Consider the following 19,557-nt stretch of genomic DNA (forward strand, 5'->3'; position numbering starts at 1 on the left):
AGAGCAAGCAGAGTGAGCCAGGGCCTTGGGTGGATGGGGTCATGTGGACACAGAGGACCTGAGGGGGTTGGGCTCTTCTTGACCCCCAGCTGATGCAGGGATCCTAACCTCTGGGCGGCAAGCATCTAAGCACCCCTCCAACCCTCAGGGGCAAATGTCAGAGGCTGTCTCTCTGGGCTGTCTTTGTACCCACACATAGCATCTGGACAGAGACAGAAGCTGGGTTCTGGGCCAGTCCTTCAACTCTGTGGCCCTTGCTTCCTCTCCCATAACACGCCCTCCCTGCAGGTTTGCAGGGGAGGAATGAGCCAGCTGGCAGATAGCCGGCACCAGAGCCAGCCTGGCACTGGTCACTGCCCCCTCCCCGGCAGCCATTTCCTCCCCTTACCCTGCACTTCATCGCCAGAGCCCAGCGTGGCTGTGGAGCCACTTCCTGAGCTCTGACTTTCCATGGTGAATGGAAACTCTGAGAGGGACCACATCTCTTAGCATTTCCCCAGCAACAGGCAGGGCCTGGCACCAGGCTTCTTCAGAAACGCTCGCCAGGCTGAATTGTTCACGGCTGGCGGTGCGGCTGAGTGACTCAGCCCATCCAGAGAGATGCCCACGTATCCAGGGCCTTCGTTCCAGTCAACGCCTATTAGCCAGCCCGGAAAGTCAGCGGCCCTCGGCCCTGACTGCACAGGAGAGTCCGTGGGGGGTGGCAGGGGGGCGGGGGGAAGAGAGCATTCAAGTCCTGAGACCCAGGGCACCCCAGACGAGGCAGATCAGGGTCCCCGGGGGCAGAGGCCCAGGCAGCAGCCTCTCTTACAGTGTCACCTGAGGGTCTCTGTGTAAGGAGACCAGAGTGTTTGCTTGGACTACAGCCTCCAAGCATAGGCTCCAAACCAGATGAATCTACACCTTTCATCCATTCCTGAGGGATCGCTTTTTTCTAATGATGGTATTTGCACAGTAAGGTATGGAAACTTCTGGAAGACGTGTGAGGAATAAGCAGCCTGGGTCCCTGGGCCTACCTGGCCACCATGAAGAGGCCCAGGTGGTGAGGCCTGGGAGAGAGAGGAGGCACTTTTGCTGAGGGAGGGCTGGGGGGCGGGGCGGGGGGACAGCAGGGGTGTGGGCTGGGAGACTTCTTGCTGCATTCCTCTCATTTCTTGAGAATTTCTTTCTTGGGGCACCTGGGTGGCCAGTTGGTTGAGCGTCTGACTGTGGCTGAGGTCATGATCTCGCAGTCTGTGAGTTCAAGCCTTGTGTTGGGCTCTGTACTGACAGCTCAGAGCCTGAAGCCTGCTTCAGATTCTGTGTCTCCCTCTCTCTCTGCCCCTTCCCCGCTCATGCTCTGTCTCTCTCTGTCTCTCAACAATGAATAAACGTTAAAAAAAAAAAAGAATTTCTTTCTTTCTTTCTTTCTTTCTTTCTTTCTTTCTTTCTTTCTCTCTCCCTTCCTCCCTCCCTCCCTTCCTCCTTCCCTCTCTTTCTCTCTTTCTCTCTTTCTTTCTTTCTTTCTTTCTTTCTTTCTTTCTTTCTTTCTTTTTCTTCCTTCTTTTTTGGAACTAAAAGAGGAAGTTGTTTACTGAGGGAAGGAGGGTGCAGGCAGTATAAAAATCAAAAGTTTGTTTGGCTTTCACTGACTTTTCTTCGTCTGCTTCTCAAATGGGGGTTGGATTTTATGGTACATTTTCCGAGGGCCCTGATCTGCTCACAGAATCCTTTATCCAGTGGGAAGCAGTGGGGCAGATTCCTTAGGCGACCCTCCGAGAGAGCTCTCACTGGGCACAGGGTTGCTCAGTGTTGCCTCCTGTTTCCCTTCTGCTTCGTGGGTACTACAAACTAGTCATTCACTGCAGGAGATGGTGAGCCCAGTAGTTAGTGAACAGAGTTCTGGAAGCCCGCTTTGCCATCTTGGCATGGGTCCACGTCCTTCACTATTTTGTCCACAGCCAGAGGGTCTTTTCCTTTCCTTTTCTTTCTTTCTTTCTTTCTTTCTTTCTTTCTTTCTTTCTTTCTTTCTTTTTCTTTCTTTCTTTCTTTCTTTCCTTCTTTCTTTCTTTCTTTCTTTCTTTTATGTTTAGTTATTTATTTGAGAGAGAGAGAGAGAGAAAGCATACTTGTGTATGCATGCAAGCCAGGGAAGGGCAAAGAGAGAGAGGGAGGGAAAATCCCAAGCAGGTTCTGTGCTGACAGCACAGAGCCTGATTCGGGACTCGAACTCATGAGCTGTGAGATCATGACCTGAGCCAAAGTTGGATGCTGAACTGACTGAGCCACCCTAAGAATGAGTTTCTAAGGGTAGAATTTCAAGGATAGTAAATAGAGAGGCAAGAGGAGCTGTTATTTACCCATCCATCCATCCATCCATCTATCCATCCATTTATCTGTTTATTTCCTCTGAAGCACTTCTGGGACAGGGGCACCTGGTGGCTCAGTGGGTTGAGCGTCCGACGTCAGCTCAGGTCATGATCTCGAGGTTTGTGACTTCGAGCCCCACATCGGGCTCTGTGCTGACAGCTAAAAGCCTGGAGCCTGCTTCACATGCTATGTCTCTCTTTCTCTCTCTCTGCACCTTCCCCACTTGTGCTCTCTCTCTCTCTCAAAAATAAATGAATATATATATATATATATATATATATATATATATATATATAATTCCTGGGGCTAATCAGTTCACCCTAGGGCAGCCTCCAAGGTAGTCTTCTCTAACCTGTCCGCCTGGGCTGAAAGGACTCACACTATCCTCCAGGGAAGCTAGATGCAGGACAGAGAGGGTGTGGGGGTGGCTCTCAGTCCCAGAAGAGCTCCTGCTCCTAGTCCACAGCTCTGATCTAGGCCTGTGGAGACCCAGGACTGGCAATGAAAGAAACCAGGGTCCAAATGGCCCCCAGGGCTGGCTGAGCGACCCCTGGGAGGCAGACACAGGGGTGGCGGCCATGGCTCTGGGGACCACAGGACATGGGAACAGTCCCGGCATCTTCTCTCGAAGCAGCTCTGAGGCAGACATGTGGTCTCTTAGGTGGATGAGCCTGAGCCAAGGCACCTTCCTCACAGCATGTGTCAAGTGCCCGAGGCAACACAGGCCCATTCATTCATTCATTCATTCCACACTTGCTACGTGCCAGGCACGGAGCTTGGCTCTGCAAGTTAGCTGTGAAGGAAGCAAACAACGCCCTGCTCTCATGGAGTTTACATACCAGAAGGGGAACAGACAACAGAACAATAAACAAACCAATATGGAACCTAGTCCAGCCGAATGGTGTCAGGAAGAAAGATGAATCGGGATAACGGGAGAGAGAGTGAGTGGAGTGGAAAGGTGAGCTATTTCTACTTGTGGGCTGGGGAGGCCTCTGAAGAGAAGACCCTGACCTGAGCAGAGGCCTGAGGGAAGGGAGTGGGACAAGGAGATTTGGGGGAAGGAACAGAGGTCCTGCTGTGAGAAGGAACTTGAGGCATGATGAGGAGGTCAACGCGGCTGCAGCTTTGGAAAGGAGAGTGTGGTGGCACCTGGGGGTGCAGAGGTAGGCAGGGCCGCAGCTCTGGGCCCGTGGAACCCAGCTTTCTCTATGTGACCGACAGGAGGCCAGGGACTGGCTTCGGAGGTGCCCAGAGCAAGGGATTCGAAAGCTGCTGACATACTATGGAAGTCGAGCTGACGGGATTTGATGATGGAATGGAGGCAGGTGTGAGGAATGAGGAGGCAAGGCGGATTCCTAGGCTTCCCTCATGAGCTTCCAGGTCAACGGTGCTGGTAAGGGGACGTTGAGAATTCCGCTCGGGACACGTGACGTTTGAGGTGCCCGTGGGCCACCCCCGTGGAGATATTAGTATGCACCTGAAGCCGTGAGGCTCGTGTCTGGGGTTGGGCATGGCTTGCGGGTGGGGCTGACAGTTACAGGAGAGATGGGATCCCTGGAGAAACTTAGAAGGGAAGGGGAGGGAAGTGAGCACTGAACCCTGGGCCTCTACCAGGGAGAGGAGGTGGAACCAGCCCAGGAGACTGAAAGAGAGGAGGCAGAGAGGAAAGATGAGCTGTACTGACCAAAGGAAGGCACACCGGCAGGACAGGGGAGGTTCAACTGTGCCAAAAACCGCTGGCAGTCTGGACTGGCACGTTGGAGGTCACGGGTGAGCTGGACAAGAGAGCTTCAGCGGGGCGGTGGGGACCGAGGCCTCAGAAGAGTGAGCACAGGTTGAATAGGACAGCAGGGGACCGAGATGCTAGGGCAGACGAATCTCCTCGAGGGACGTTGCTACACAAGGGAACAGGGAAATGGAACCGTAGACGAGCCGTTTGGACCTGCGAGCAGAAGATGGAGAAGCTGGGTGGTCACTGATGACCTTGCCGAGGGACTTCAGAGCCGCAGAGGTGGATAGGGGACCACGGTGTTAGTTGGGAGGCTGGCACGTCCTCCCTGAGACTGGAAGGAAAGAGGGAAGGAAGGATAAATACTTCAGGCAACCCTGAAGGGGTTGGAGGGCCTCGGCCGGTGCTCTTCCTCTCTGGCCTGAAATTTCACCTTGACTGTTTCTGGAAGCCTGACTGTTAGCAACCAAAGAGAAAGATGCTACCTTAAGCGCCACCCACTCACTATCAGCCAAGAGCAGAGCCGATATGGAGGCTGGTGGAGGAAGGCCCCAAAATGAAGGGTGAGCTCTAGTTAGAGCCCTTTGGTCAAGACTGCTTATGCCTGGGTGGGTCTGGTCGGAAAAGCTGGCTTGGCAGGGGATGGGACATCAGCAGTCTACAGCCTTGCAGCCCAGGAGTTCGCTTGCTACTGGATGAGCATTCACTTAGGAGCCCATCAGCTCCGGCTGGGGGCCTGGTGACACAGAGGGGCTAACAGGCCTCTGGCAGGGTGAAGGCCCTCCTGCTGTCTCCCCCTTCCCAAAGGGCCGCCTCCTCCCACACCAGTGAAATGAGGATGACTTCGACATCTAGAAAAAGGATGTACCAGTTAGGATGCCTTAGGCCAATGGAACAGTGATGCTTGCTACTCAAAAGTATGGTCCCTGAACCAGCAACATCAACATCAACTAGGATCTTGCTAAGGCTATAGAAGCTAAGACCTACCGAATCAGTCTTAGTTTAGTGAAATTCCCGGATGATTCATAAGCACATTAAAGTCTGAGAAGCACTGGCTTATGCTACAGGTTCTCAAATTTGCTACACCTTGGAATCAGCAGATTTTTAAAAGTTCTGATGCCTGAGTACCACCTACCTTCCCCACTCCTCCCAGGGATGCTGACTTTACTGGTATGAGCTATGGCTTGGGTATCAGGAATTGTAAACCTTCCCAGGTGATCCTAACATGCTAACTTAGCCACAAACTTTGAGAACCCTAACTTAAACCGTAAAGATATTTATTTTGGGAGTTAGATTCCAGGGTAGGCTCAGCAACCCCCTGATGTAATTGAAGACAAATGATTATTAGAGTTTTTTGTTTTTTGTTTTTATCCTTAGGCTTGTCGCCTCATGGTTATAAGATGGCTGCCACAGCTCCTGGAATCATTCACCCACATGACAGCGTTCAGAGGTTGGGAATGAGGTGCAGGGCCAATGCACTAAGAGTTTGCTTTTTGACTTCTTTTGTCAAGCGGGGAAAAACCTTTCTTAGATCCTTGCAACAGATGTCCCCTTGGTTCTCACGGGGCAAAGATGGGTCACCCTTAACTGCTGGGGAGACTCGGAAAGTGAGTTTTGGGGTTTTTCATTGTCCATGGGGGGAAGCAGAAAGTGGAGAAGAGGACTGAAAAGGATTACTGGGCAGGTAGTCAGCGGTGTCTGCCCTAAAAGACACATCTGAAGTACAAATGCACATGTGGAAACTTAACACATAAAATAACTAAGTAATTAGTTAACTAATTATTTAACACAAGCAAACAGGAAAGGTCCGGGTCTTCTATTAGCTTTCTGTTTTTAATTTACTTGACCGATTAGTTAATCATTCTTTCTGTTTAATTGATTTGCTTTAGGTTTGCCCGGATCAGAAATCAAAAAGGTTTTCTTTAAAACACAAGCTCCTTGGAAGGCAGAAATTCCCATCTGAATGTAAACTGTGCATTGTTCCTCGCTCGGTGTCACTACACTCAGTAAAAGTGTAGGTGGAGAAAACAAGTATTAAGGTAGCAGACCACACCGATCAATGCTCCTCAAACTAACAAATGTGCTGTCCACAGCAGGTGCATAGAAAAACCCTTAGAATTTTATGTACACAGAAATTCCACTTCTGGGAATTAGTCCTAGGGAAATAATCATGTATGCATTTCAGAAATAGTCATTGATAAATTGCTTATAAAAGTCAGGAACAACTGGGGTGCCTGGGTGGCTCAGTTGATTAAGCATCTGGCTTCAGCTCAGGGCATGATCTCCTGGTTTGTAGGTTCAAGTCCCACATCAGGCTCTCTGCTGTCAGCGCGGAGCCCGCTTCGGGTCTTCTGTCTCCCTCTCTCTCTCTCTGCCTCTCCCGCACTCTCTGTCTCTCAAAAATAAGTAAACATTAAAAAAAAATCAGGAACTTACATTTTCAATGAGAGGGCATTGCTTATATGACACAGCCATACAATGTGATACTATACAGCCATAAAAAAAAAATGACAATGTTGGGTGGTATTTAATGGCATGGGAAAATGTTCACAATATGTTATTAAGTAAAAAAAAAGCACTTTATAGAGCAGTGTATAGTATAATCACATTAAAAAATTTAAAAGGAGTGCCTGGCTAACTTAGAGTGTGTGACACTTGATCTCAGGCTCTTGCGTTCAAGCCCTACATTGGGCCTAGAGCTTACTTAACAAAACAAAATTAAAATAAAATAAATAAATAAAATTATTTTTTTTTTAATTTAAAGTATATGTGTGCTAAGAAAATAACCACTGTAAGAAGACATTACATAAATATTGCCTTTCTGAGTGGTAGGATTATGTGAGGTTTTGATTTTTCTTTTGACTCCTCTGTAGTAAACATATTTTATTTTGCTATAAGGAGAAAAGTTAGAGTTCTTCAGCCCAAACAACTTAGCATGTGTTTGTGGAACTCTGATCCAGGCTTCCCTTTCTCCCATCTTCTCCCTAACCCCCACTCCCCATCCCCCCCACCCCAAACCCCCCACCGTCCTTCCCCCCCCCCATCCCTAAGCAAGAAACCTCTCCCCCACTCCCCCAACTGGGAATTTTCATGGAAACTTCTGGAGACCCCGCCCACTTGGCCCAGTTTATGTTTTGGTGGAAACTCTTAATGTTTCCATTGTCTGCCTTGAGAGTGTTGAAATTTTTCATCTTAATTAAGTGTTGCCTAGGTGTTATTTTGACAGACTTTCACCTATTGAATTTTCTTTACCTCTTCTTTGTTTTAGAAGCCAAGAAGGAAAATGCTTTAGTGGGAGGGTAACTCTCCTGTTTGCAGTCATTGCATCTGAAAGATTGCTGGAAGAAACGACAGTCAGGTTGGCCCCAGGCTGGCCTAACTTCCCACTCAGCCGGTTTTTTGGAGTCTTGAAAGCCAGCAAGAACTCTTTCTTTGCAGAAGTACCTGCCAGGGTTCCAAGGTGAGTCAAATAACATCCCTTACCTAAGTAACCCAGGTGCTGTTTTCACGAGTGGATGTTTATCCTCTGAACTAAAATGTGCATTCCTACTGCCTGCCACAAGGTTCCATGGGGAGAGGGAGCAGGTCTAGACAGGTGACCATGGGCAGCCTCTCAGAGGTGGTGGCATTTGAGCTGAGACTTAAGTGGACATCCAACCATAAGCAAATCTGGGGAAACAGAGTTCCAGAGGAAAACAACAAGGGCAAAGACTCATTTGGGAATGAGGTTGGCCATTTCTAGGAAAAGACAGAAGCCTGCGGGGTCTTTTCCTGGGATAAATTCCCACACTAGGGTGACAGGACCAAAAGTTAGAGACATTTTTATGACTTTTGATTACCACCCCCACATATATGACTGGCTTGTTTTCCAAAATGAACATATACAGGATCATGTGTCCAATTGTCAATGGTTGTTATTCCAGGGGCGTGGGATTCAGAGGTTGACACGATGAGAAAAGGGACTTTAAAGTTCCCATCGTCTGCATGATTTAACTTTTGGCTATATATATATTGGTATACATAATTTTATTTTACATTTAAATTGGTTTTAATGTTTATTTTTGAGAGGGAGAGAGAGCGTGCAAGGGGGAGAGGGGCAGAAGAAGAGGGAGACACAGAATCTGAAGCAGACTCCAGGGTGCGAGCTGTCAGCACAGAGTCCCACACGTGAATTGAACTCACCAGCCACGAGACCGTGACCTGAGCCGAAGTCAGACACTCAACTGACTGAACCACCCAGGTTCCCCAGTATATATCATTTCTTGTTTAAGTTTATTCATTTGTTCTGAGAGAGAGAGAAAGTGCAAGTCGGGGAAGGGCAGAGAGAGAGAGGGAAAGAGAGAGAATCCCAAGCAGGCTCTGTGCTGTCAGCACAGAGCTTGATGAGTGGCTGGAACCCAGGAACCATGAGAGATCATGACTTGAGCTGAAGTCAAACACTCAACCAACTGAGCCATCCAAGTGCCCCTGGTGTATATCATTTTTAAAATTTAAAGTGACCTAATGTTTTAGAATCCTAGTAATAAGAGGGTGGTAGATAACAGTGTTTTATTATTCTAAATATCATACATGCATTATATGAATTCCATTGTATCTCTGAAATATTTCATATCAAGCACTTGATTTTTGTAACATGTATTAATTGAGGGGTCCCTGGGTGGCTCAGTTGGTTAGGTGGCTGACTCTGATTTTGGGTCAGGTTAGGATCTCATTTGTGAGTTCGAGCCCCATGTTGGGCTCTGCTCTGACAATGCAGAGCCTGCTTGGGATTGTGTCTCCCTCTCTCTGCCCCTCCTCTGCTCTCTGTCTCTCAAAATAAATAAATAAACTTTAAAAAGTATTAATTTATACACACAAGGATTGCTGATTATTTCTTTTTAACATTTTTGCTTCTTTATTTGGTTTGCTTTGCTCTGATGTTAGATAAACCACTTTATACTATGTCAGTTTCAGTTTTTTGTCAAATGGGAAGAAATATCTGACTAACCTCTCAATTCCCTAACAGAATTGTTCGGAAAGTTAAATAGAATAGTAAATGGAAGGCACTCTACAAATTTTTAAATGCAGTAAAAATAGAACAGAGGAAAGAAAATTAGGAATGAATTTTCATCTGGAATGGATTTCTCCTTTTTCCACATCTCACCAAGGCCAGTGGCTTCTCAGTGCACCTTTCCCGGACTCTCCCATTCACCCTGATCTCTCCATCCTCTCAAGTGTTCTTTTTTCTTTCTTCTTTTTTTTTTTTTTTTAAATTTAATGTTTTTATTTTATTTTTGAGAGAGAGAGAGTCAGAGTCTGAGTTGGGGAGGGGCAGAGAGAGAGGGAGACACAGAATCCGAAGCAGCCTCCAGGCTCTGAGCTGTCAGCACAGAGCCTGACGCGGGGCTAAACTCATGAACCACGAGATCATGACCTGAGCCAAATTGGGACGCTCAACCGACTGAGCCACCCAGGTCCCCCTCCATTCTCTCAAGTGTTCTTAAACCTAAGGCTACACGATGTGGCACTTTAATGGTTTTGTATGTATTGATGATGACACAATATCCTGCTGGTGGGATTTGAGGCATTGGTGAGTAGGTAGAGGAGAGGAGATAATTTGGGGAAAAGGGTGTTTTTTCACGGAGAGTTGTGTGTGTCAGGAAGGGCTTCGAGTTTGGAAGAACCAAGTCCTGGTGTGAGTATTTCAGTGACTAGCTCTGAGCAAGTCAAGTCTTTTCACCTTCCTGGTTTCAGTTTCTTGAGTTGCAGAACACCTTCGCTCTGCCATTTACTACTTGGAGGTCGTTAAATGTCCTGTGGTCACCGTCCTCTACGCTCACCACTGTCCAGTCCTTGTCGCCCTCCCGGAACATGGGAGGCTCGGCGCTCTTATGCTTGGGCGGGGTCGTGGGACTAGTTGCTGGCACATGAAATGACAATGGAAGCACACTTCCAGGCGGTGAGAAAGGCACGCCTGCGTCTCTAGGCTCCCTCTTGCCCCGCCATGCTGTGGAGGAGGCCCGGTGGCGACATGCTGTGCCAGAAACTTGTGCTGACGCAGTGTGCCAAAAGGTCAAAGCAGCCGGGGTCCCCAAGTCACTGCACGGAAGGCTGCTGGTGAGTGGGAAATATTCTGTAACTGCATAAAACCGCTGACATTCTTGACACTGTTACCACAGCACAGCCTAGCCTATCCTAGCTAACACACAAACTGAGTCTGAGTTTCCCCTCCTCTGGGAGAAAGACGCCTCGTTCACATGGTTGTGGTGCAGATGTGACGAGAGGACGTATGGCAGGTTCTGAGCCCAATGTGGTTTACGGAAAGAGCTCACTAAACGTTCGCTTCTTGCCCTCTCCTAACAAGATGGTCATTCTTGGCAAAGGCAGACAAGGCCACCGGACCAGACCTTCCCGTGGATCTCTGGGGCATAACAATGAGGTCAATAGCTCCCTATGGAAGTAGGCAGCAAGTATTATGAGTTCTGTCTCTCCACACTCCCCAGCTCCTTCCATGTAGATCCTGGGGCAGTAATTTGGGGTTGTTGAGAGATGTGGTACTGACGGCTTCTGGCATCCACCTTCCATTTGCCACAAGCTGTGGCAGCCACACTTTCTCCTCACCACTGCCACCACTGCCACTGCCACCAGCTGCCTCCATCTTGTGGTGGGGGGTGGGGGTGGGGAGGGTGCCTTCCTCATTTACCACGAATTGTCCCCCTTGGTGCCATGCGACAGGAAAGAAACATTTGGGAATATCGGCATCTGGTAGGGCCCCTCCCTTAGTCTATGCCTTGACTCTAATACAAAATAATAAAAGTAAATAAGTAACGTGAAAACAAACCTCTGGGCTGTAAGTGTCTTTTTTTTTGGAAAGAGGCAAGTTTAGTGAGGTGGTGGTGGTACGAGGAGGAGGACGCGAATATGGGAGTTCAATGGGGAGAAACAACCCCCCAAGGGAAAGCACCTGGCCCTTGTTAAAGATGGCTGCCTCCACTCTGGAAAACAGTGTGGAGGTTCCTCAAAAAATTAAAAATAGACCTACCCTATGACCCAGCAGTAGCACTGCTAGGAATTTACCCAAGGGATACAGGAGTACTGATGCATAGGGGCACTTGCACCCCAATGTTTATAGCAGCACTCTCAACAATGGCCAAATTGTGGAAAAAGCCTAAATGTCCATCAACTGGTGAACGGATAAAGAAATTGTGGTTTATATACACAATGGAGTACTACGTGGCAATGAGAAAGAATGAAATATGGCCCTTTGTAGCGATGTGGGTGGAACTGGAGTGTGTGATGCTAAGTGAAATAAGCCATACAGAGAAAGACAGATACCATATGTTTTCACTCTTATGTGGCTCCTGAGAAACTTAACAGAAACCCATGGGGGAGGGGAAGGAAAAAAAATTGAGGTTAGAGTGGGAGAGAGCCAAAGCGTAAGAGACTCTTAAAAACTGAGAACAAACCGAGGGTTGATGGGGGGGTGGGAGGGAGGGAAGGGTAGGTGATGGGCATTGAAGAGGGCATCTTTTGGGATGAGCACTGGGTGTTGTATGGAAACCAATTTGACAATAAATTTCATATATTAAAAAAAAAAAAAAAAAGATGGCTGCCTCTGTCTGAGGCATGGCTCTACACAGCACTTTCTGCAGCCAGGCTGATGCTTTCCGCGGCCCCAGGAGAGCAATTTCTTGAATCCCACAGTGAGGGACCCGAGAGGTTAAAGCCTTCTTAGGAATTTAAATCAGTGCTATGGCAGGATCTTCCAGGACCAGTGACTCAGGACTGCTCACCTGGATACCTTCCCCACCGACACCCCCCCCCCCCCAATCTAGCTACGGAGGAGAGGATGCGAGCCATTTGCAACTGCTTTTAGCAAAAACTTTAAAGACTCAAAAGAAATTCAAGTCCATTTGCAAAGTCTAGGCCTGGCTGTGGTGGGGCCCGGTCCTACTTCAGCCACTCTCCTGGCCCACAGGAGCTGTGGCCAGACTAGTAATGAGCTATCCTAGAGAGTTCAGAAAAATGGATTCTGCTGCCTGCACTCCATCTTATGAGAAACAGATGACTCCTTGCTCTGAAATGGCGAACGCCTCCAGAAATCCATCCTTGTCCCTTCTTTGTTCCAAAGCAAACACTTGCCTTGGCTTCTGTTCTCACGCCCAGGCGCGCTCTACGGGAGCGGAGCTCCTGAGCCAAGGACCTGAGACTTGATTTTGAATGGAAGTCAACAAACGTATCCATGAGCTGTAACCACAGAGTAGTGGGATGGCTTTCATAATGAACATTCCAGACTTACACATCCAAGTAAGCGTTGTCCCCTTCAACACGGTCACCTGGGCGGGCTTCAGATCGACATCCAAGGTGATAATAATAGTAAGGTGTCAACATTTATGGAGCATTTACAAATGTTAGGCTCTGTGCTAAGAGCCTTATGGGTATTTCTCATTTGACCCTCACAGTCCCATTAACAGATGAGAAAACTGAGGTTTAGAGAGATGAAGTCATGTGACTACTAGGTGATAAAGCTGGGATTCAAACCCTGGCCCAAAGCTCCCCACTCCAGAGTTAGAATGATGTTCAGAAGTTGGAATAAATGCTGTCCTTTCAGGTCCTCACTGATGGTATGAGGATTCGCTGTCATTCAGGTTCAGCCACAGGAATCAAAAACTTTCACATGCCTTCGTGATGCTCTTGAAATCTCCCCACAGCAAGGTGTGTGGACAACCATCCCAACCGTCCTTGGGAGGAAGGCAGGGACACTCAGAGAGGTTAAGGAACTTGTAGTAAGTGGCCCTGCAATAACTCTTGGGAATGAACTTGGTTTTTTGAAACAGCCAAAAGCTATTTGGAGCGAAGTCTACTAATCTGGGTAATTCATCCAACTTGGCAAAATTAGGCATGTTCAGCATAAATTTGCACAAGACTGATCATCTTGTGGGGTTCATAGTCTGGTCATGAAGGCAATTTCAGAAGAGGTTAGAAATTTCTTTCTTGTCTGGACTAAAATTTGCCTCCTTGTAATTTGCTTCTGTGGCTCCAGTGTGAATGCTGGAACCACAAAGACTCAGCCTCATCACCACCACTCTCCACACCCCACTACATCCTAACATACTTGGTTATCTGGTTGTAACCCAGGCAGATTAGAAAAGATGGACACACACTTTAGAATCACCGGGGACATCTCTAACCTACAATGCCCAGAGAGTCTGGTTTTATCCATCAGTCCGATGGATAAAAGCATAGTTGGTTTTTTTTGAAGTTTCTCAAGTGACTTGTACACAGGGTTGAGAACCACTGTGAGAGGAGGAGGATTTAAACCCAGAGAAGCTCAGTAACTAGCCCAAGGTGTCACATGTCCCGGAGCTGGACTTCAAGCCACTGCCCAACTGCTTCTTGCTTCCTCTGGACACGGCCACTCTCCTTGACTCACAAGGGTTCCTTGAGCTTGGGGTCCCAGCAGAGACAACAAGGGAGCAGCAGTCTTTGCAGTATGCCCCGTTTGGAAGGTGTTACCTGTCGCCCCCAACAATGCTGAATTTGTTGTGTCAAAGGTCTGTGTGGGATGTGCTGTCTGCAATGCTGGAAAGCTGGGTGTGGAAAATACTCAGGTACTCCCGGGTTCTGACTCTGCTTAGCCCACATGTGAGGATATGGCCCTGGTGACACAGATTGGTTCAGAACCAGGAGAGGCCCATATCTGTAAATATTCTCTCTTGATTGCCCTGGATTGTTAGAAGTGCATTCTTCTAGAACTGTGATGTAAGCTCTCTTGTAATAGGGTAAGAAATCCAACTTTCCAGTGAGATCTTACCTCCCAGGGGTTAAGGCAGGCATCCTCCTCACCTCTTCCAGAATTCTGCAGTGCCAAAGGAAGCTGGTGGAGCGATGCTGCCTCTGTTGCTACCTTTCTTCTTGTAAGATTTTGAATTCTTGTCTAATTTAATTTAACCTAGCCTTACAGGGATTGCATGTAGCCTCAGCGCCCATAGCCTTTAGCTGGGGACATGAGGAAGGGCTGGCCTCCTGGCCCTGGCCCTCAGCCGGAGAGGAATAACAGGCTGAAAGGAACCAAAAGCAGGAATGAGCTGGGATTGCCACAGCTCTTCAGGGAGAGTCTGCCCTCTAGGCAGGCCTTACCTGCTTGGTCCCTCTCTGTTGGCTTTCTGCTGCTAACAGAGACCTTTTTCTGGCTTCTACTCCCCTTCCGTTTCTCTTCCATGGCTGTCCCCACACCCTTCCCTCAAGTCAAGGGCATACTTGGAAACAATAGGAGGGAATGTCAGGCCAAGAACAAGGCACAGTTGTAGTGATGAACTGAACTGAGGACCATCTATTTACGTGAATACAAATGGTACTGCTTCCACAGTTGGTCTGCCATCAAAATAGCCTTGTGTGATATTTAATTTTATGGGTCTACTTGACTGAGCCACAGGTGCCCAGATGTTTGGTCACATTTTATGCTGGGTGTTTCTATGAGACGTTTCTGGATGCGATTAACACTTAAATGAGTAGACCGAGTGAAGCAGATTGCTTTCCTTAATGTGGATGGGCCTCATCCAATCAGTTGAAGGTCTGAATAGAACAAAACGGCTGACCCTACCCAGAGTAAGGGAATATTCTTCTTGTCTGATGGCCTTTGAACTGGGATGTTGGCTTTTTCCCTGACTTTGACTTGAACTGAACTGAAACACTGGTTCTTCCTGGGTCTTGAGCCTGTTGGCCTTAGCACTGGCACTACAGTTATCAGCTCTCCTGATTCTCAGGTATTCAGATTCAGACTAGAACTAACCATCAGGCTCTCGTGAGTCTCCAGCTTACCAACTTGCCCTGGGGATCTTGGGACTTGCCTGCCTCTACAATCAGGTGAGACAGTTCCTTATAATAAATCTCTTTCTCTCTGTATACATCCTATTGGTTCTCTTTCTCTGGAGACCCTGGCCAATGTCCTTGCCTTCCAGATACTACTAATATCCCCATTTCACAGACGGAGAAAAGTTTCAGAGTCACGACCACCAGCACCCAGTCAGGTGCCCTGCCCTCTCTAGCAGCACTGTCTGGATCCCACTCACTCCAGCTCTGCCCGCCTCCTTCCCTCCTCTCTCCACGTCTGTGCAGGCTTCAGCTCACCCCGCCTCCGTGGAAGCCCCGCCTCCATTTCCCTGCCCCATTTGGGCCAGCAAGTATCTGGAACTGGATCCAGGATCTGCGTGGTATCTGCTTCTTTCACAGGCGAGTCGATATTCCTGGGGGAGTTAAAACACACTTGCTGGCCTTCGCTGTCACTTCCTTTTTAAACAGTTGGAAATATTTCAGAACCCACATGATCCCATTTGGTTGTCAAGCCACATCATTGTTTTGGAGAGAAGGCTGTATTTCCCGGAGACTGTGTCTTTCTAATCTCCATTTCTTTCCCCGCCTCTTTACACATTCCTTTCTCACTCCAGATAATCTCCTCGGGCCTGCAGGTTTATTTCCAAAACAACTGAGGGAAAGGTGTTTGATGGGGGCCCATCCATTTTGACCTGCTGTGTTTTCCCAAAGTCTAGGGGGTAGATTAACTTCTTCTTGGCCACAGGCTGGGTAATTCTTGTGCTACAGCAAATGCATTCTGACTTTTAGATGGTGGAAAGAAAGGAAGAACAAAGGAGAGGAAAGAAACCAATAGCAACACCCAACAGCCAAATTTATATGCACATTATGGTAATAATTCTGCAAGAACAGCTTGTACTTGCAGATAACTTAGCCTCTGGCCAACCAGGAACAGGGGGTTACCAACAACCACAGCAAAGCCGCATACCAACTACAAGATTGTATTTTTGGTTTTTTGGGTTTTTTCCCATCCCTATCCGAAAACACTTCGACACATCGATTTTTCTTCCTTCTGAGCAGACAGAGGAACAGGTCAGTGAAGGGGAATATGTCCAGGATGGTGCCCCGAGGTGGGCGACAAGAAGATCTTTAAGGCCTGGACTGTGTTCTCCACGAGGCTTCTCCTCAAGGCCGGAACCCGGGAGCAGGGGCATAAGCTGTACCGCAATGAAGTTAGGGAATGTGGAGGAAGGCTTTCCAGAGGTGGGAGCATGAAAGAGGGATTGAAGAAAAGGCTTGTGGGAGGCATGCCAAGAGGGCCATGAAGTAATGTTCCCAGAGCCCTCCAGCCCTCTGGTTAAAGGACCATTAACCACGAATTATTATCCTGGCTATTATTTCTGTCTACAATAACAGCCACGACAATGGATGCTGCAAAGGTCAACCCTGGGGCTCCTGTTGCCTAATCCATTTAGTGAGGGTTGGAGGCGGAAACGAGCTGATGAAGTTTGTTGTGGATCCAGACACGTTTCAGCTGGCTGGGCGGGCGGCGGGGGGCCTGTGAGAAACTCCAGATGGAGTTAATCTCCTCTGTGCGCCAGGCAAGGATGGCAGCTAAAATTTAACCTGAGCACATTCGAGGTAAGGCACACGGAGTGAAAGCTCATCTCTGCTTCTTTGGTGAGGACTCGGGGTAGAGTCCTGGCAGGGAGTGGGGTGCTTGCCCGCTTCAGGGCAGAGGCCCCCCGTGGTCACTAGAACTAGGGCCCCCCCGACCCCAGGGTTCCAGCCTCCTGAGGAGCTCCTGGATCCACAGGGGCCTGGGCTGCCCCTTTTATCTGGAGTCTTCTCAAATGCTACCTGGCATTGCAGACCCGCCCAAGGTCACCCAGTTAGATGGAGGCTGAGCCAGGACCAGAAGCTGGGGCCCTTGGCTTCTGGTTGGAGTATTTCCACTCTACCTGCCTGCAGCTCCTTCCCCTGCTCCCAACCTGGAAGTAAACAGCAGCCTTGAAGCCTCCAGCCGGACACGGACACGGACACGGACACGGTGGGGGATGGGGAAGCTGGGGCCACCCAGTTCTCATTCACTCCAGTCAGGCCTTCCAACATGCATACTGAGCACCTACCTAGTACATCTCAAGTACTGTCGCATGTAGGGGATGAGGGCATGGAGTCCGGCCTCAGACCTTGGTCCTTTAATCCTTCTGAGCCTTGATTTCCTCATCTGGAAAATGGGCAACATTAACCATGCAACATTAATGCTTTGAGTGCTCCATGAAAGGTGGCTATACACGATGAGGGCCAGGCCCCCAGGAAGTTCTTGATCTGTCAGGGGAGCCGGATTCACGGATAACTATACACAGTATACACGACCACAGTGTTTAGGAGCGGAAGAGGAAGGAATAACTAACTAACAGGGTGTGCCAACATGTGCTGTGTTGCTCACCGGCCCGATGTCTGCAAGGAAGCTCCTCACCCTTTTTAGAGGACCCCGGATCTGTATACTGGGCCCTCATTTGTATATGGGGATAATATAAATAGCACATAAATTCAGGGTTATGGATTTGGACACAATAAATACGAAGGGCCTGAAGCTCAGTAGTATCATCAGTTTTGGGGTGAAGTCAGAGAAGTCTTCACAGAAGAGGTGACATATGAATCGGGTTTTGAGCAGAGCTTTACATGGAGAAGCTAGAACAGCATGGACAAGGGCACGGAGATGTGGAAATATGGCATATTCAGAGAAAAGCAAGCAGCTAGGAGGGTCTGAAGCAGGGAGGTTTTAGGAGGGTGGTAGGGAGGGCACAGGGAGCAAGCTGTGGTGGCTATGTGCCCGATGTAAAGAAATCTGAACTTTATTTTTAAGATTTTTTTTTAAGTAATCTCTACACCCAACATGGGGCTCGAACCCACAACCCTGAGATTAAGAGTCTCATGCTCTACCGACTGAGCCAGTTGGACCCCCTCAAGAAATTTGAACTTTTGGACCACGACGGCCATTGGAGGTTTTTGAGCTTACCTAGGACAGGATCGAATTGGCATTTATAAGATGTACGTTGTTAGCACGTTATAGGCGGCTGGGGTTTTTTTGTTGTTGTTGCTTTTGCCAAGAGCCGTGTTGTAACAGCCATAATACAATTGTGATAAACTCCTGAATAACTGTCAGAACTCTAGTGGTTGTGAGTGACAGAACATCAAGGTTAAGCCAGGTGTGGTGGTTTTCAGATATGTCCACAAATTCTTTGATCTTCCTCCCTTCAAGAGGAGGGGTCTGCTTCCCTCCCCTTGAGCGTGGGCTTGAGGTAGTAACACTTCAGAGTTACTTCAGGGACGAGCATATAAAGGGCACTCCTCACTTGCTCTCTTGGATGTCTCTCCCTCAGGGGACGTCAGCAGCCATGTTGTGAGGACACTCACCCAGACTATGCAGAACCCGCGTGACAGGGAACTGAGGGCTCCTGCCAACAGCCATGGGGTGAACCACTGTGAAAGCACATCCTTCAGGCCCAGCCAGGCCTTCAGAGTCCTTGCTACCACCCCGCCTGAAAGCCTAAGAGAGACCCTGAACCAGGATCACGCAGCTTCGAGCGCTCCCAAATCCCTGACCTAAAGAAACTGAGGTAATAGATGTTCTTTTCAGTGACCACGTCTTGCAGCAAATTACTGTGCAGCAATAGATAACTGACACACCAGCTTATGCAGAAAAACAGGGAATTAATTGGTACACATAAACTGGGAAGTCCAGAAGTAGATACAGCTTGATACAGGGGATCAAAATATGTCTCCAGGATTCATCCCTGTGATCTTCCTCTGCACTGGCTTTTTTCTCAGGTTCCAAGTGGGTGGCTCCGGAAAGCACCAGGCTCCTATCATCTTTACTGCTTGGATCTCCAGGGGGAAAAGACTGTGGCTCTCTCCCAAGGGTGCCCGCAATGCCATTGTGTGTTATTCATTCTGATTGGGTCCCACGCCGAGGCCTAAACCAATTGTTTTGTTCTGATTGGTCGGGCCCATCATTTGCCCAGCCCTGGTGGTTAGGGGTGGGGTCATCCTACCAGCAGGGGAGACCAGGGACAGGGGAGGTGCCTCCCCAGAGGAATATCACCGCAGAGTTGCCAGGAGGGGAAATGGTTGCTGGGCAGTGAAACAATGGTATCTACTATATATCCAGGTTTGCATTGTGCTTTTCCGTGTGTGTGGGCACGCGCGTGCGCGCACACACACACACACACTCGCGCTGCTGTGTGTTATTCCAAAATAGACACCTGACCTCCTGGCTGTTCCTCAAATGCTTTAGCTTCCTCCAACTCGCTTAGGTCTTAAATGTTACCTACTCTATGAAGCCTCCCCAGAGCATGCCATTTTAAAATGTAACTTCCCTCTACTTCTCCCCTGAGATATTGTGATTTATAAGAACAAATATATATTTGGTCTTTGTCCCCATTTCTGGCACAAAGCTCTTCATACCCTTGGAACTTCCTATGTGATAAGAGCAAGGAAGGTGTCTTGATATTCACAACAAACCCTTTTCAATAACACCAGAGTTTATGTTAATGGAGTGCCTTTTATTTATTTATTTTTTATTTTTATTTTTTAACGTTTATTTATTTTTGAGACAGAGAGAGACAGAGCATGAACGGGGGAGGGTCAGAGAAAGAAGGAGACACAGAATCTGAAACAGGCTC

At 48.4% G+C, this 19,557-nt stretch overlaps 1 long non-coding RNA gene and 1 other non-coding gene across 2 annotated transcripts; one reads left to right on the forward strand and one right to left on the reverse strand.

The window, feature by feature from the left end:
* Nucleotides 1-5,304: 5,304 nt before the first annotated feature.
* LOC124512084 (uncharacterized) lies at nt 5,305-19,019 on the forward strand. Its single transcript, XR_006962060.1, has 3 exons — nt 5,305-5,528; nt 7,347-7,538; nt 18,256-19,019. It is a non-coding gene; the product is annotated as an uncharacterized LOC124512084 (long non-coding RNA).
* TRNAK-CUU (transfer RNA lysine (anticodon CUU)) lies at nt 17,761-17,833 on the reverse strand. Its single transcript has one exon. It is a non-coding gene; the product is annotated as a tRNA-Lys (tRNA).
* Nucleotides 19,020-19,557: the final 538 nt, after the last annotated feature.

This window comes from Lynx rufus, unplaced genomic scaffold (assembly GCF_022079265.1).
Source record: "Lynx rufus isolate CCGP_SWC_20201006 ecotype Redwood Valley unplaced genomic scaffold, mLynRuf1.p SCAF_17, whole genome shotgun sequence".
Taxonomy (NCBI): domain Eukaryota; kingdom Metazoa; phylum Chordata; class Mammalia; order Carnivora; family Felidae; genus Lynx; species Lynx rufus.